Source organism: Balaenoptera borealis (genome assembly GCF_965194805.1).
Source record: "Balaenoptera borealis genome assembly, chromosome: 13".
Taxonomy (NCBI): domain Eukaryota; kingdom Metazoa; phylum Chordata; class Mammalia; order Artiodactyla; family Balaenopteridae; genus Balaenoptera; species Balaenoptera borealis.
The window spans coordinates 63,728,610-63,747,707 of NC_138870.1; the positions used below are offsets into that span (position 1 = coordinate 63,728,610).

At 41.7% G+C, this 19,098-nt stretch overlaps 1 long non-coding RNA gene across 1 annotated transcript in view; it reads left to right on the forward strand.

Annotated features, from left to right (window-relative positions):
* Positions 1-19,098, forward strand: part of LOC309609819 — a 167,986-nt gene that overhangs the window by 100,621 nt on the left and 48,267 nt on the right. The window lies entirely within an intron of this gene.

The following is a 19,098-nucleotide window of genomic DNA, read 5'->3' on the forward strand; positions in this document are numbered from 1 at the left end:
GAACATCTGCTCCCTGTTTCTTTGAGATGGTCTCTGTTCTCTCTTTAGCCATAATTGTCCTTTTTTACATTAGGTTTAATTTCCATGCTGTGTCAAATCCTTTTAAAAGAAGGTATGGTATACATTTTGAATAAGTCAACAGATATGTAAGTTTCTCAAAAGACACCTGGGTTACACCTACGGCATAGGGGTAAGGGGGAAAATTTACGGAAAAATATATCACACTTCTCAAATCTAATGACTGATACTTCTTCATGTTTTCTTGAATGAATCAAAATAGAGAACTATAAGGAAATAGCCACTCAGATGAATGTTTATTCATTCAACAAATAGTTATCGAGCATCTATTTTATACAAGGTCCCTTGGCTGACACGGGCAACAAAGACATGATTAAGATCCCAGGAATCAAAGAGCTTACTGCATTGTATGCCAGATGAGACTGGTATATAAATACAATCTTGAAAATTATAAAATGTTAATGTCTCTATTAAGGGTGCAAGAAGAGAGAATATTTCTACCTGTAGGGATCAGAAAAGGCTTCACGGGAGGCCATACCTTCTCTGACCTGGGCCTTAAAGATGACCAGGATTTAGACATGTACAGAGAGTTAGACAGAGGCAGGCATTCCAGGATGAAGAAATAACATGAGAATGTACAGCAAACTATGATTTGGCTGGATAATGACATCTAACATTTCTTGTGCTCTTACTATACACCAGGCATTATATAATATTACATGGCTTATTATTTTTCTAAATCTTCAAATAACTCCATGGGTTAAGCAAATAAGGTTTAGAAATTATGTGAATTGCTCAAGGTCACACAACCAGAAATTGGCAGAGCTGAGATTCAATCAAGGCAGACTCTAGGGCATTATGCTTATATGCTCCCAGACACTAACTCAAGGAGCAAAGATTTGAACGTGGGAGCAGCAAGGGATGAGACCAGAAAGAGAGGCTGGGGGCAGATGGCAGAGGACTCCCAAGCCACGATAAGTAGCGTGATCTTGATTCTGTTAGCAGTACAGAGCAACGGATGACTTAGAAGAAAAAATATGACACGTTTTACAGGGTTTAAGTAGTTATTGTATGCAGTAATAAATGAATCAATGAATGAATTTTTTAGGTTAGATTAGCCAAGCAGTAGTATATATAATAGATTGAAGGAGAGAGAGACTGAAATAATGAAATCAATAAATAATTTTTAGAAAGAGGTAACAGGGACTTGACTAGACAGTGATCATGGGAGAGAAAAGAAAGAGCAAACATGGAGACTGATCAGACATGGAATAATGTCATGTACCTGAGAAACTGGAAGGACAATCATGTCATTCAGAGAAAGAAGCAATGAAATAAATACTGTAGGTGTGTGGGCAGGAGATTCAGGGGCTAGCAGGACCGCCCCCCCCCCCCCCCACTCCACCAATGGAGCTGTTTCTGCAGGATGAGGACTCAGAAGGGAGGTCAGAGGAAAGGATGGAATTGGGAGTCATCCACGTAGAGGAAACCATCAAAACCATGACATGAAGGAAACTGCCCAGACCAAGTATATAAAAATAAAAGGATCTTAAATGTAACATTAAGAAATACAGTGTTCAGATGGCCAAACGGCACATGAAAAGATGCTCAACATCGCTAATTATCAGAGAAATGCAAATCAAAAGTACAATGAAGTATCACCTCACACCATCATCAAAAATTCTACACACAATAAATACTGGAGAAGGTGTGGAGAAAAGGGAACCCTCCTACACCATTGGTGGGAATGTAAATTGGTACAACCACTATAGAGAACAGTATGGAGAGTTCCTTAAAAAACTAAAAATAGGGCTACCATATGATCCTGCAATCCCACTCCTTGGCATATATTCAGAGAAAACTGTAATTCAAAAAGATATATGCACCCCAATGTTCACAGCAGCACTATTTACAATGGAAGCAACCTAAATGTCCATCAACAGATGAATGGATAAAGAAGGTGTGGTGTATATATACAATGGAATACTACTCGGCCATAAAAAAGAATGAAATAGTGCCATTTGCAGCAACATGGATGGACCTAGAGATTATCATACTAAGTGAAGTAAGCCAGACAGGGAAAGACAAATATCATACAATATCATTTATACGTGTAATCTAAAAAATAAATGATACCAAAAAAAAATTAAAAAATAAAACATAAATGATACAAATGAACTTATACACAAAACAGAAATAGACCCACAGACATAGACATAGAAAACAAACTTATGGTTACTAAAGGGGAAAGGGGCTGGGGGGATAAATTAGGAGGTTGGGATTTACATATACACATTACTATATATGAAACAGATAACCAAAAAGGACCTAGTGTAGAGCACAGAGAACTATACTCAATATTTTATAATAACCTATAAGAAAAGAATCTGGAAGATAATAGATATATATATATATGTGTATAACTGAATCACTTTGCTATACACCTGAAACTAACACAACCATGTAAATCAACTATACTTCAAATAAATAAATAAATAAATAAATAGATAAATAAATAAATGGGAAAAAATAAACAGTGTTGGAGGTAAGAAGATGCATCAGGGATTCCAGGGGGTGTTAATGAAGTCAATGAGCAAGGCAGTTTAGGATGAAGCGAAAGTGAGGGGAAAAGGCAGCAGACAGGGCTTTGAGAAACAGAACCAACAAACAGCCATCTGACTATCCGTGATCGTTAAGACGGGTGACAGTGGATGCAAAGAAAAGAGCTAACAATGAGTTGAAGAATCACAGAGGCTGACAACGTGTGATACAAGTCAGGGATTGCAAACCCAGATGCCAAAGGAGCCAGGCAGATAACATACAAGAGTAAAAAAGCTGAGTACAAGACCATGCAGCCCTCTGGCTCTACCTTCTACTTCTCATATGTGACAGAGGCATCAGTACAAAGATTTCTGTATCTAAGGAAAACAAGACTGCAAGGCAATGATAAATGGTAACTGACACTTCATCTCAGACTTGGAGACAATAGGGAGTGGTGGGGTCTGTGGATTACTGGAGCATGCATACCCTGTCTAAAAACAGAAACAGAAATTCAACTCTAAGAGACTGCTGTCATGTGCAAATATGGACCCAGTGCTGCCAATTCCCCAGTGTGTTAAGAGAAAGAGAAATACACATTTTTATGGAAATTTCACAATTTTTAAATGTCGGGGGAAAAAAAACATGATATGGGCCAACAAAACAGGCAGAAGCCAGCTCACTGCCTAAGACTGTAAGACCTCCTGAATCCACTATGCTTTCATTAAGTCTGGCAATGAAAGAATGAGAAAAGTATAATGGTTATATGACAGGTTAGCAGAATTGAGTAGTGTTTGTTTGCTTATTTGCTTGTTTGTTTCAGGATTTTTGAAGAACTAAGCATTTTTATTGGCTGACAGGAAGACAGCCTAACAATCAACAGCAGGAGATGTGAAGTTGCATGTAAGGCAGTACAGCCTAAAACAATAATTTTATTTTGTTGGATTTTAGTATACTTTATTTTGATAAATAATCATCAGGGAAAGAAAGATCTTTGTTAAATACAACTCAGAATTAATCGATTCACCAGAAGTGACAGCTGTACGATACATGCTGTTGTCATCTTATTTTGTAAAGAGGTAGTTTCTATAGGAGATGGACAACCCTACAGGTAAAAGAGGCCCCACTAGCAGCCAGGATAATTTCATTACTGAAACAACAGTTCTTTTGTCTGTGATATGGCAATGGGGACTGTCACCATAGAACATGTCACTGAACAGCTAGAACCCTGCCTTTCCAAGAATGGAAACCCCCTTCTGGGAAAAGAAACTTTGGTTTGGCATTTAAATTTCCTAAGTTTCTTACCATTTGGAAGCTGGTTAACACCTTCAGTGCATCATTACACCCCTGTCCCCCCCTCCCAGAAAATGCCAGCATTTGTCCAGTTGTCCTGCTAAAACTGCCAGCATTTGCTGTCCAGCTCGGCTCAGGGAAGGAAAGGGGACGTGACAGAGAGCCATGGACAGCCTGTAGATTTCAGAAGCCAGGATGTGTGGGATACAATTCTCAGGCAGATGGCTGATACTGGGTTCTGAAGTCCATCAATATCTCCACCTTCCAGATGAAACTAAGGCAATTCAAACAGGGTGAAGAGATTATCCAATTAATTTTATGTATTTTCCATCCCAGTGTCACAGGAAGACTGGAGATCTGGAGAGATTTTTTTGTTTATTTTATTTTTCAAAAAAGAGGAAAGAAATGTGGCAGGAAGGCATGTTTCCTAAACGCCTTTCCGAACCCTCTGAAAGAATAATTTGTCTTTAATATGACAGTACTCTGATACTGTGACTTTCTTCTCCCTAGCTCCCAACGCCCTTCAGGACTGACTACACCCCACAAACCCAAACTAATTCCCCGTTTTTCCCAAAGTATGTCCTTTGCTCTACAGGCCAGCTGCCCTAGATTGGTGATAGCCCACAAAACACCATCTGTTCATTTATCAGGTATTTAGAGAGTACCTCTTCCGTGCAGGCACTATACCAGGTAGTGGGGATCAACAGTGAATGACGTGAACGTGGTCCCTGGCCTCACAATGCTTACCAGGTGTGGTTCCACTTCTACCTCACTCACACTCACTTCTATAGGAACGCCCACCTTCCTGCTCCCTGCCTGAAAATTCTCCACGTCCCTCATCTTCTGGGAAAACTTTTCTCTATACGAACGATTGATTCATCAACCTCTCCTCTGAATCTCATCAGCTCTTATGAGCCTGTGAAAGTAACACAGCACTTAATGATACACTGCCCTGTATCACCTGCTCTTGTCTCGTGAATGCCACCTTATCTTCCCAGCTAGGACACAAAGCTCTTGAAGGAAAGAACAACATTTTTTGTTTCACCTCTGCCTTCCATGTGGTCGAACACAGAACTCAATACATTCTAAGAATGTATTGCAGATGACAGCATCGTTCCAAACCAAATTTAAGAGTAGTTCATTTACCCTTTGTATTAGTTTCCTATGGCCTCTGTAACAAATTACCACAAACTTGGTGACTTAAAATAAGCAGAATGTCTTCTTTCTTAGTTGTGAAAGCCAGAAGTCTGCAATCAATATCACTGGGCTAAATCCAAGGGGTCAACAGGGCCATGCTCCCTCTGGAGACTCCAGGGGAGAGTCTGTTACTTGCCTCTTCCAGTTTCTGGTGGCTGCATCCTCGGTTTATGGTCACATCATCCAATCTCATTTGCTGTGGTCACATTACCTTCTCGTACCTGTGTCAAATCTCCCTCTGCCTCTCTCTTGTAAAGATACCCATCATTGCATTTAAGGTGCTCCCAGATAATCCAGGGTAACCTCCCTATCTCAAGACTCTTAACTTAGTCACATCTAATAAGACCCTTTTTCCATGTAAGGTAACATTTACAGATTCCAAGGATTGGGGTCAATGTCTTTAAGGGCCATTATTCAGCCTACCACACCCTTAGATTAAGGCCCTTTGATTTGATAAAGCCGTAGCAAACAAACAAATAAAATCAATTAAAATCACGAAGAATATTCTCCCTCTCATCCAGGGATTTCAGCAAATAGACAAGAATCAGAAAACAATGCAAAACAGATGATCACAACCTACCAGTAGAAAAAATATGATACAGTTAAAAATTGCCAAGAGGATTAACTACTAGAAAAGAAATAGTTTGAAATAAGTCAAAAGTATTGGTATTATTTTTGATCCCACAGGATCAAAAGAAGATTATTTCAAAATAGAATTGCTGGAAAGACCATGAATTCAGGTTCATTTTTTTCCTGGGGAAGAAAGTTTTCCTAGTGGCATTCAGCCACAAAACCAATCTTTTCCCACCCAAAACTGCAGATGGAAATAAATATCCATTCTCTTTATTATTAAAGTGTTTAGACAGTTAAGGTCAGGTCGACCACAGGCTGACTGTGCTCAGTGCAGACTGGATCCCAGAATCACCAGAGAATAACTCAACCACTGGAGTACTGTGAGTTCAGGAAGCTAGGGTAAAATCCCTAGGGAAATGGAAGGTTCATCCATCAGAAGGTAGAATTCCGAAGGAGACTGCATAGTTTGTAGACAGTTTAAAAGACACAAATGATCATTCAGTGAGTATGGTGAAAAGCAGCGAAGTTCTAGTTTTTAGAGTTTGAGTTGTCCTGGACTGAGTTGCATTACAATAACTAGACATTATGCAAACACAAAGGTGGTTTTTAAGGCCCTGCTACATGTATACGAAGAGACAGTGAAAAGTGTCAGGTGACAGAAACTCTGAGGTCCAGGATCAACTTTCTAATGAGAAGGTATCGCTGGTGAAACCAATCTTGTTGACCTGTTGAAATGCTAACTTAGTTGACTTGGTAGATAGTTATCATTCCCCCATAGCAGGATTTGAGTATTCTCAGATGCTGCCTTTATTTTAAGATTCTAATGAAAATTCCATTCATGGTCGAGAATAAAACTACAAATCCCCAGGGGCACCCAACCATCATGCAGCCAATCTGCAGCTTCCCCCAGTGAACTGGTTCAGTGACTGACAGCTCAGGAGCCCTCAGGGATCACTACAGTAGAGCCGGTGCAGACAATGATTACCCTCAATCATGAAGAACAGGGCCTGTTGTGGTCGACACTCTTGTTGATAAGGCAAGGAAGTGTATAATAATACATTGTTAAAGAATTTCGACAAAAGTGCTTTCTAAAAGTTCTTTTTTTTAATAAATTTATATATTTTGTTTATTTATTTTTGGCTGTGTTGGGTCTTCGTTGCTGTGCACGGGCTTTCTCTAGTTGCAGTGAGCGGGGGCTACTCTGAGTTGCGGTGCACGGGCTTCTCATTGCAATGGCTTCTCTTGTTGCGGAGCACGGGTTCTAGGCGAGTGGGCTTCAGTAGTTGTGGCACGCAGGCTCAGTAGTTGTGGCTCGCGGGCTCTAGAGTGCAGGCTCACAGTAGCTGTGGCGCACGGGCTTAGCTGCTCCGCGGCATGTGGGATCTTCCCGGACCAGGGCTCGAACCCGTGTCCCCCACATTGGCAGGAGAATTCTTAACCACTGCGCCACCAGGGAAGTCCGTAAAGTTTTTTTTTTTTAAAGAAATTCTCTTCAGTTATCTGGAAATTTTTCTTGGGTAAATCATCTCTCCCAGAGAAGCTAGATCAGAGGCAATTCTTCACTCACATCAGTGTGACTCAGCGCAATTTCCTAGGACTCCTCAAGACCCCAATGGGTTCTGCCCGGAACCTCAGCTTAATTCTCAGCTCACTGTGGACCTTAAATCATTTTCACATCATAACATGTCAACTGTTTATCTCCCCTCTTTAAGCTCAGTCTTGGAGCGAGAAACATAAACATCCTTCGTGGAGGCAGCTTTCTTTGTCCAGACCCTGTCGCCTGGAAAAGTTATGATCGGCAGGAAATGCAAAAAACCAGCAGTGCTTTTGTTTTCACTGATTTCAGTGACATTTTGAAAATGGAGCACCTAAGCCAAACCAAATCCCGGGCCTTATTCTGACCAAATTCTGAAGCAAGGAACTTCATGCGGAACATTAAAAACTCAATTGTCTCCGGCCACAGCTGAATGAAAAGCTCAGATTAAAACTGGCAGCGATTTACTTCCTACAAACATGCTTTGTTCCTGGCTAACTTGTCAGCTCATAAAAAACGCCTCTGTACAAGCAGCTGTCTCATTCAAGACGCTGAAGCCTTTCATGGCCGTCAGTACGAATGTGGTACAGGGAGCCCGGTCCAGGACCCTCGCTCTAAAACCCTGGCCCAGAGTGTGGGCCTCCCCGCTTCCCTGGTATGCCTTTCTTCTAATTTGATGACTTGCATTTTTAATAAATGGTTATAGAAAATGCCACGCTCTTCATGGAATCCCCTCATCGTTCCAAGAAGCCTATTTGTGGAAAAAGCCGGTCCCAGAGGCAAAAACAGAGGAGGTCTCTGAAGTTTCCAATTCTTAATCCCAGCTCTTGCTCTGAGCTGCTCTGGGTGAACTTATTTAATATCTTTATATCTTTAAATGTTTCCTTGGCAAGCTGAGTCACTTGTGGTGACCACCGTGAACTAGTTTGCTAGAGAGAAATCATATCAAAATTAGGGCAAACCACTTTGCAAATATAAACTGGCTGGTGAATAATCATTATGGCTTTCCCAATGAACAAGTAAATAAATTGATGACACATCCAAGATGTCTCATTATTTCCTGGATTATCTAGAGAGGCACCGTCAGCCCAACCTCAACATGAGGACTCACCGTGAATCCTCGTATGTACCGTCATATGTACCATCTTACAGATTAGAGAGTGGACGGACAGTGGCTAAAAATAAGGAGCCCCTTTACCCTTCCTGATTCTACCTTTGCTTATGTCACTCCAATCACTTGGAATGATCTCTTTGCTCTTCTCATCCCAGTCTGCAAATCTTCTCTGAGAACTTCTCATACACTCTCCTTCACTTAAAGCCCAAACTCTATTAGTGTAAACTGCATTAGCTGGGACCTAATAGACGATTCCAGGTGCTCAGAATTCATAAATTGGCTGTGTGACCTAGGATAAGTCACTTAACATCTCTGAGCTCCAGTTTCATTAGCTATAAAAAAATGGGACTAGGAGCACCCTCCTCACAATTCCTTTAGAGTTCTTTCCCATCCAGATCATTTTGGTGTGGGGTTAAAAGAGCAATGAAGAGATCAGTGAAACACTGCAGTTGCTGTGAGATAGTCTGTTGTGGGTGGCTGGCCAGAGCAAAATATGTAGGAAATGTGTGGCTGAGGCCAAAGACATTCAAGTCATTTTTTGAGTATATATTATGTAGCAGGTACTACTCCATAGTTGTTATAGGCTGAAATGTTCCCCCCCCCCCACCGAATTCATACATTGAAGTCCTAACCCCCAGTACCCCAGAATGTGACTGTACTTGAAGAGAGAGTCTTTAAAGAAGTCCTTAAGGTTCAATGAGATCATTAGGATGGGCCCTAATCTTATATAACTGGTGTCTTTATAAAAAAAAAAAGACATTAGGACACAGACACGTACAGAGGGAAGACATTGTGAAGATGACCATCTACAAACCAAGAAGAGAGACCTCAGAAGAAACCAACCCTTCTAACAGCTTGATCTTGGACTTCTAGCCTCCAGGACCCCAAGAAAATAAGTTTCTGTTGCTTAAGCTGCCCAGACTATCGTAGTTTGCTATGGCAGCCCAAGCAAACTAGTAGTTATTATCTCCGATTCTTCAGAAATTACCCACCACCTAAAATGTGTCCACAATTTAAAATGTGTTCACTGATTATAAATACAAACAAATGAAAGAGATGACTTATTTAGTTTTTACATATTTTTCTTACTCCTGTCAGCCCATTTCTCCATTCTTTTTCTTCCCTAAGAACACACCTTTTGGAAGGCAGCTATGCTCACCACTATACCACCAACACAGAACACACCTTTTGAAATCATGAATGATAGGAAAATTATTTCCTGCTGGTATAAGTCAGGACAGGTTAGGTCATGCTGCAGTAACAAACAATCCTAAAATCTTAGGGGTTTTTAACAATTAAGTTTGATTATTTCTTATGCTAAATAAACAGGGGTTCCACTCCATGTTTCTTCACTAGTCTCAGACACTTTACCAACTGGTGAGTTAACAGTGGCCATTAGAAGAAAACATGGTGAATTTCTCATTGGTTCTTACATTCTTCCACCTAGAAGTGACACAAGTCACTTTCACTCATGCTCTGTTGCTCACAATAAGTCACCTGGCCATGGCTATCTTCAAGGAGGGGGGCAGTACAAACCTATCTGGCAGAAGAAGTACCAGAATATCAATGAGCAGGACCATTTGCTGCCACAGTGCTTTTGCGTAAGGATAACAAAATTCTCACCACAACTGAAGCAACAGTGGTCCCATGGATTCAGAGGGACAAAAGTCCTATCCGCAAAGGACATAGTTTAGCTTGACGGTCTATACACGAAACTAAAGAAAGAACAGGGACTTCTGAATCAAATCAATCCCCTCCATTTAAGCTAATAGCTTTAGGCTCCTCTGAATCTATGTTTTTTCATCTGTAACTTTTCTCATAACATTTCTATGGGGATTAAGTAAGATTACATTCGTACAGTAGCCTCAACAGTGTCTAAAAATGTCCTAGATGCTTTTCCCTGCAACCACTGCATCTTTGAAACTAATATCCAGAGTGACTTTTTTTTGCCCAATTTCTTGTATGAATCCATGATTCAGCTGTTTCACCTGGTCCCACACAAGGCTTGGCTTGGCCATAACCACCAGGTACCTACCTTCCAGAGAGTCTTCTTGCTTCTGAGACACCTAGCCCGCCTGGACAGGTACCCTTCTTAGCATACTACATTCTCTCATGTACATTCTCTGTCTTCTCTCCTCTCTCTGTCGAGTCCTGTGCTGACCTCAGGCCTCCAAACCGTCAGCTAGAAAATGAGGTCACATAAGTGTGATGCGTGAGATGAGGATGACGTTGATTCATCCGTTTTCTCCAGAGTTCATGCCATTGGAAGTGTCTCCTCTATGCTCAAGGAAAGCAAGCCCTGGGGAAAGCAACTGTCTCCTAGAGGTGACTCAGGCCGCCTTCCATCCTCTCCCTCCAACTTCCCTGGATTGAAGAAGGAAGAGGAACAGGACAAGCAGCAACACCCCCCCCCCCACCTACTCACCCTCCCTCCCCCACTGCAAAGCAAATCAGAGACTCAGGGCAAACAGCTGGGTGACTTGAGCAATTAACCCCTTTTCAACTGAGGCAACAGGGAAAGACTGGCCAGGTCAGGCGCTTAAGCAACTTCTCTCCTCTGGGTTAAACTGGTGCCCTGTCTCCCCTTCAGCTTTTCACCATCAGCTCTTGGCCCCAGGGCACTAATGGGGTGAACTGGCTCATATGCTTCCCTGCGGCGGCTGCCACACCCACTTCTCCCCAGCTGAAGTCCGAAAGCGTGTAGGACATTTGATGGATGTGATAGACCTGTGTGTGTGTTTGCTTTGATTATAAAGCAAGGTCAAGAGCTCTCCTGTTTTATTAATACTTAGATGCGTGTTCCCGGGGCCACTGAGCAAAGCTGAATTAAAGCAAAAAACAAAAATCATTAAACTTAACTTTTTCTTATCATTCCCAACTGAAAGCAGCTGCAACTGCCACAACCGTCTATATAACACTATACATTTGTATCATCCTTTACAGTTTAGAAAGCACTTTTCGTGTATTTTCCCTTGATCTCCCTAACAACATAGCACAGGTTTCCTCACGTTATTGACGAAAAACTGCAATTTGCAGAAGTAAATGATATAATGTGCTCGAAGTGCCACAGATACTAAGTGACAGAGCTGGGACTCTACCACAAGTCTTCTAAAACACAATTCCATGAATGTGACACACAACTGGATATGGAATTCAGATATGAGGATCCAAGAAACACCTGTGCTGTACCAGACATGGTAATAAGTGTTTTCACATATGTGACCTGACATAAACTTCACAGCAAAACTGCAATGATCACAGTACCTCCATTTATCCAAAAATGTATGTATGGTGTGAAGGTGTGAAGGGGACTGTGGAGAGGATGGCTGGTGGTAAGAAATGAGTCCAGACAAAGATAAATAGACGAACATTTATTATTCTCATTTAACACATAAGGAAAAGGAGGTTGAAAGAGGAGATGAGAATAGCTAACAGGAGAATTTTAGGTAAAAACAAAAGTCAAATTCAATATTATTTCACAGTATCACAGCAGGTGGACGGATTGAAGGATGGATGGATGGTGAATCCTCTACCAACCACAAGCCTGCCAGGGGAATTTTTTCCACCAAAAGCCATGATTCAGATTCACCAACACCTGGCTAAACTCTTCTGAATCCTAACATCTGTGCTTTTAGTAAAAGGAGGTGATAAAAGGTAACCCAAGGAAAACTTGAAGATGATTGGAGCACAGATGCAAACGTACCAGTGGGCACAGCTTCACACATGAACAATAACAGCAAAATATCGCAAGTCTGGTGGAATTAACCTCATGCCAACCAAGGGAGCAGCTTAATAACTCCTCTTGTCAGAGATTTTTCCAGATGCAAGAACTAAAGATAGGCCCGAGTCAGAAGAACAATGGAACAGATAAAAACTTGTATTGAACAAAAAGAGAGACCCATTCTTATGATTGGCAAGCCATTGGTCATGGTTCGGTAACACAGAGATGGTCCCTTTCCCTCTGTGACTCACATAGTTCTCTCCCAGAAAGACTGATGGCCAGGATATTAGGAGCTAGCTCAAATCATTGCAGGGTACTGCCACCAGGGCTCTCGTTTCTGTAGAGATCACATCTTCCCCTAATCAGAGGAGGGTTTTCATATGACACAGCCAAACAGCCCTGTCTTTGACATCTCAGGCAAATTAAGGGGGAGATTTTGAGAAGCAAGTACAGGAAATTAAGATTCTGGTAGAGCTGGTTGAACTTTCTGAGAGGGGACTATAAATATAATAGCTAACTTGGCACCATCACAGTACTAAGTCTTTGCCTGCCTAATCTCAATCAATCCTCATAACAACCCCATGACATAGGTACTATTATCATTCCCACATGAAAAATGAGGAAACACAGAGAGGTTAAGTAACTTGTCCAAGGCCACACAGCTAGTAATGGCAGAGCCAGAATTCAAACCCAAATGTGTATGGCACTAGATCCTTCACTTATCTTACTCACTACTTTATAATGTCTGTCTTTAGAGAAAGAACTGGGGAGACATGGGCATGAAGATGCTTTTTAAAAATAGTATTTTGATTTTATAATGTAAATTTGCCTAATTATAAGTAATCTTATATTCTAGTGTCCATCTTTCTCACAAATCATAAAGGTTCTTCATCCAACAAGCCTTCTTAAAATATTTCCATCTCATCCCAGAAGGAAAAAGGAGTTCAATTTTCAGAATCATTTGCTTGACATCTAGGTGCTAGCAAGGGTAATTCATTCACTTCAACAAATACTCGAAGCCCACTCTTCATCAAACCCATGTAGGGTGATGTGAATGTAAACATTTGCTTAAACCGTGAGTGACTGAAAAACTGAATGATTGTATCTACATGAAACCAACCATACAACAGTTCACAAGCAATTTGCAGTTTTGAGTTACTACAAAATGTTTTCAGTTTTCAGTTACTACAAAAGCACTTCAAGAGTCAAATTTAGCTCTTGGCTTAATTTCACCCAGTCTGTCACACTCAACCAGCAGCTAATGGGACTCTAGCTACAACAACCCTTCATCCTGGACCAGAGCTTGGAAGACTTTTTCGGTGAAGGGTCAGATAGTAAAAGTGTTTGGCTTTGTGGGCCAGATGATGTTTGTCACAACTACTCAGCATTGCCATTGTTGCAGAAGAGAAGCCGTAGACAACATGTAAACAAATGGACATGGCTGGGCTCCAATAAAACTTTATCTACAACAACAGGTGGCAGGCTGGATTTGGCCCACAGACTACAGTTTGTCTCCCTCCCAACTCCCATCCCTGGGGAAAAAAAAAAAAAAAAATGACATCCTCACTCACCCCAGTCTGCTGTTCTGATGCCCCACTGAGGATCATGAAAGGCTTTTTAAAGTCGCAGAAAATCTGTGAACAGTGGTGAATTACCGTAAAGCTGCTAACCACATCCAAAATTAACAGCTAAAGTCAATTGTCAAAAAGACAAATTTGACCAACCCAATGACCACTGAATAGAAAACCCTATACTTTCCTTCCTCTTTCCCTCTGTCTCTTCCTTTCTTTGGCTCTTATCACAATAGGGAAAAGATGCATGTGTTTGATTATTTGGTATTTTAATTATTTTCATGCACAAATCCTGTCTTTTAAAGTAAGGGACATTTTATATTTTTTGTTCAAGAAAAAAACATCTCTTAATGAAGGTGTTTTGTTTCAATTCATTTTTAGTCATAGGTCACTAGGCAAGAAAGCAGACCCTGTTTCTCACAGCATCACAAGCAATCATCCTAGAGCTAGGGTGTCTGATGAAGGACAGGGAAGAGACTTCTCCCACAGCATCTTGCCTTCCCCTGAGGACCTGTTTCATTGTGAGCCTTTTGGAAATGTAGAACAGAGAGAGAAGAAATTAGAAATAGTGGGGGAAATGGAATAGATCATGATATGATAACTTTCACTCTATAGATTCATTTATTTTTTTCCTCTCTCCCTGTTTGTCCATATTTCTTGAAGACAGAGAGAGGCTAAAAATTTCTGCTAGGAATCTGTAGCTGTAAGCAAGAGGGAAGTAGAAACTGCATGCTAAGTGCGGTGGCCTCCACGTCTGACCTGGCTACCACCTCCATCCGCAAGGACTCCTGTTTCTTAGACCTCAGGATTAAGTCAGCCCATGAAGAGTTGGCTATTCTTAGGCTATTTGTATAGATTTCCTCCTTCATTTGCATGTATTTTGCCTGCTTGTAGTTTCAGTAAACACTTTAATTAATTATATATTTTAAAGTGCTTGATCATGTGCCATATAGTGAAAGGGTACAATTTTTTAAATCAATGAGGGGGAAGAAATCACTTATAGGGCTCATCAGCTGGAACATCTGGTGTTTCACATATAAAAGGGGGGATGGGAAAGAAATTCTCCAAATCAGGAATTCTACAACTTCGCCTCAAAAGGGTTCCGCCTTGCAATGAGATTTGTTGTGAAAGCCCCCAGATGTGTAAGAATGAGTCTAGGTCAAGCATGGAGACCTAGTAGGAGCGAGTGATTGGCCCCCCAAAAGCCGCAGAGCCAAAGACGTCAATCAAATGTCAGCTCATCACATGGAGAAAAAGGTAGGGGCTACCGCGCTCCCTGGGTTATTGAAAGAAGCAAACTAGGAAAATCAAAAAAAGCAAAACCCATGTGCCAAGGCCACAGCCGACTTGATCAGTCCTGGTTTCCTGCACACAGGCAGGCCTGGGTATCTGGTAGACTCAGGCTTATGCTCTGAGGCAGGGAGAAGGGAAAATGTGGACATTCCAGCTTTATGTAAAAGGAGAAGTTTATGGAAGGAGGAGTGGGCAAGCTATCCTAGCTGCTCAACCCGGCACCCTGCACACAGGTTTCTTGCCTGGTGATTGCACAGCAGCTATAGCATAAATAACAAAAGTGGCAGGTGGCAAACAAAGGATAAAAATAATAGCAATAATAGCAATAGCTACCATTTATTGAGTACCTACTCTGGTGACAGGTCTTTTGCTGGGCATTCTTACGTGTATTATATTTATTCCTCATCATCTATGAGATAAATGATGTTACCCTTTTTCTACAGTTGAAAAAACATAAATCAAGAATTTAAAAAAAAAAACATAACTCAGGGTTACATAGTTTTTAAAAAGGAAGAGTCAGGATTCAAATCTAGGTCTTTGTGAATCTAAGGTTTAAGTGGAAACATTACTAGCTCTCAAGTTCGTCCTTGCTTTCAGAGAATCAAGAAGTTGCCTGAATCCCAAGGTACCTACCGCCAATGATTACAGCTGGCGGCAACACCACAACAGATGACTCCCAGGGCGTTGCCTAGAGGTTGCTGCAAACTCTCACGTCCAGTAAAAAAGCCTTTCCATCTACGCCCACTGCTGCATGAACAGTATGTATCACTTCTGCCTCCAGATCTCTCACAAGTGCCTCCCAGTGACAGAATCTAACTGGGACCCTATGGCGAGGGATTCTGGAAATGTAGTTCCCAGGTTTCTAGCCCTGTGCTAGGCAGCTCTCACAGAAGGGTGCAGGAATGGTTCCGCATTGCCCAGAGAAACTCTGGCATAGTCAGGGATGGGCCCTGCAACAATCTGGATTCCGGGAAAATATGTGGAGTAGTCCTAATCCACTACAGATAACTCCACCACGCAGGTGGGAAGAGCGTAGAGTGGCTCCAGTTTAATGGTGGGATCAAAACCACAGAGTAAATGTTCTGACCACTATTTTGCACTAGGACTATATTCTCCAGCTCTCAGGATCTGGTGAGATACTTTTTTGCAGATTCAAATCTTGGACAGCCTCCAGAAGAAAAGTAACGTGGCGCCAAAGTCACTTCCTAGCCCTTCCTATTTTTACCCTAGTCCATTTTGAGAGGCCTGTGCACCAACAGCTTCAGTTAACGGTACGGTAACTCTGGGCTCTGTTTTCCACTCTCACTGAAAATTCTTACTTGATGGCTGCCCTACTTCTCTGCTTACCTTAATTTCTTCAGGACAGGCTTTAGTTTTAAAAGGTAAATTAGCTGAAATGACCGAAGACAAATTTGAGATAATTTTTAACTTAATTTCAATGATCAAAGTTACATTCTTATTCCCTGTCTCCTGAGAGCAATTACTTTCAATTCTTATGGCTCTTTCTCACCTCCGTATTTCTAAATAGTATGCTTATACTGCTAGTTCTTGATTTTTCAATTTGTTAATAGATATTATCTATTGACACCATACTACTGAAAATGAGAAATTAGCTTCCATATAATTCAACACCCATATGCGCACGCACTCACATACACACACACACACACAAACTCCTGCTTTTCCACTCATCTTCCCAATATAATTTTTTGGGTTAAATCAGTATTCAGTATTACATTATCATAATTACGTAACATTTATTCACAGCTGCATCATGTTGTTTTCTGTATTTCTTTTCTTGTAAACTTTCTGTTTTTCTTAGAATTAGTCATCATTTTATCCCCTTGCTTAGTTTTTCAATAATCTCTAATTCATCGGCAAACTCCCTACCCGCCCCCCAAAAAAACTCTCCTTTTAATAGACTGAACACATCTCTCCGTTTTATATGTTCTCAGAGACATCCTTGCCACCCCAGCGCTTCCACTCTTCTGCTCCAATACAGAAAGACTGCTCCCTGGGCTTGCTGCCCACCACCATTCTGAGATCACCTGTCATCAGCAACCAGGGTGACACTGGACGCCGAATCTCATGAGATGATCCCAGGCAGCTCCCTTGAATCTCCCCCCCTCCCCATGATACCAGGTGGTGGTGGTGATGGTTACATTTTCCCTCTGTTGAGCCAAATGCTATATTTAGCTTTCCCTCCAAATCATGACTCCCTCCTTCTCTTTCCAGACAATCCCACGTGTGTCTCCGGCATGCAAAAGTGGGAGGCTGGTGCATTCCAGAGCCAGAGAGTCCCCCGGTGTCCCTGTGGTCAGTCTGCCTAAGTGGGAAATAATGGAGAGATACCAAAATACAAATGCGTGGGAAGGGTTTCCAAGAAGAAGTTATCCAAAGCATTTCTGGAAATGGATGATAACATTATTTCCTTAAACACAGGATGCCACAAAGAGATTATAATAAATGGTGCAATGTAAAAATGAGTTGCAAAACGCCAGTGTCTTACAGTCCATAAGCGACTCGGGAGCCCTTTTTTTCCATTTAATCACACTGCCAGATAATACAGCTTACTACAGTTTGCAACTAATGAGAGGTTTGGGGTGGGGGTGTAGGTAACATTAAAAATAGCTGTAGCTATTAATTTACCTTAAAAATAGCTTGAGAATAGAAGAAAAAGAGATACTGTCCATATTCTAACTATGCTTTAAAAACAAAAAAGTATTGCTTTTTAATCTCCTTGAAATGGCCTCCTTTGTCGTTGATTTTCAGATCAAGTTCAGGGCCAGGAATAAAGGAGCAGTGTTAACTAGATTCCTTAAACTACCTGCAATTCACCTGATCACAGGGACCAGGAACCAACTGTCCAGGTCATGGGAGTAGTGGTTTGGGGTACCCTGGAGAGGGGTTCTCAGGGCCAGTTCTTGTGACCTCATGGCTTCATGGCCGACTGTCCCAGTTTTCCTGGGACTGTTGCAGTTTTAGCACTAAAAGTCTAGTGTCCCAGCAAATTCCTCAGTCCCAGGCAAACCGGGTTGTTTGGTCATCCTACTGCACAGCCGCCGCTTGTCAAAGTACCTTAACAAAATGTTGTTTTGGTCTTTGGGATTCCAAGGATGGCTGGGAAAGTGAATAAGATCATAAATGCAAATTCCATCAATTTGTTCACCAAAAAGAGTTTTAAAAATAGAATAGATGTGCATTTGCTTAGATAAGGAACATAGATAAGGAATGACCAGAAAGTGAACAGGGAAGTGTAGTCTCATTGCTTCCCGAGAGGGAACTCAGCACTGGCTGAGGACGGCGATCCCCCACTGCCTGCCCTTTCGGAGCCCTCTGAGTTCAACGGATGCAGATGTGTGATTACACTCATCCAGTGTTGCTGGGCTGTGCTCCGAGGGGCTGCAGGGGTGCAAGGCAGGGAAGCAATGGCGACGACTGCAGACGCCCTCCACCTGCTTAGAGCCCCTGCTTAGACCCGCTTCGTACTTCAGCCATTGAGCTCCCTCACAAGACTCCGCTTAAATAACAGGTTTTATGATTTTATTTTGAAAACCATGGCATTGATCTCTTTACTTACAGTGTGTAAATAGCAACAATCTCTGAACAACTGTTTACAGAAGAGGAAAACTAAGGTCTGCTGGGAAGGAGATGCCTAGTCAAAGGCATCAGGTTCAAATCCAGGGTCCATGCTTGCCATCTGCGTGACCAGGAACATATTTCTTCATACCTTCTGATTTTTATGTCTTCATTTGTTTAAAAATAATGTGTGCATGCATGCATGTGTATTGGTGTGGTATGTGTGTGTGTGTAATATTAGCTCAAAGGATTGTTGTGAGGATTAAATGTTATGGTATTTATAAAAGTAACTAGCACTGAACTAGTATATAGCAAATACTCAATTACTGGCTAATCTGAAACTGAGTCAAAGTGCTAAAAAAGCTTTAATGCAGTAGCAGAGTTCAGGCCCCATGGATGTTTCTTCAATGACCCTCCTGCCCCAACTCAAGCTCAGTGCTCAGTTACAGACCACATAGGTTATATAGTGGAGGGTCAGATCTTCTGGATGTCAGGGTCTAGAGCCAACTCCAGGCTTAATCCATTCTAAGGACTGTAGCTTTGGAGTTGTCCTCCAAGCACAGAAACCAGCATAGAGGTCCAGGTGGCAAAAAAGGTAGGTGCGTGTAGAAGGAGGGGAGAAAGAAGAGGTGGAGGTGGTGAGCAGTGGTCCCCTTGCATCAGCCTG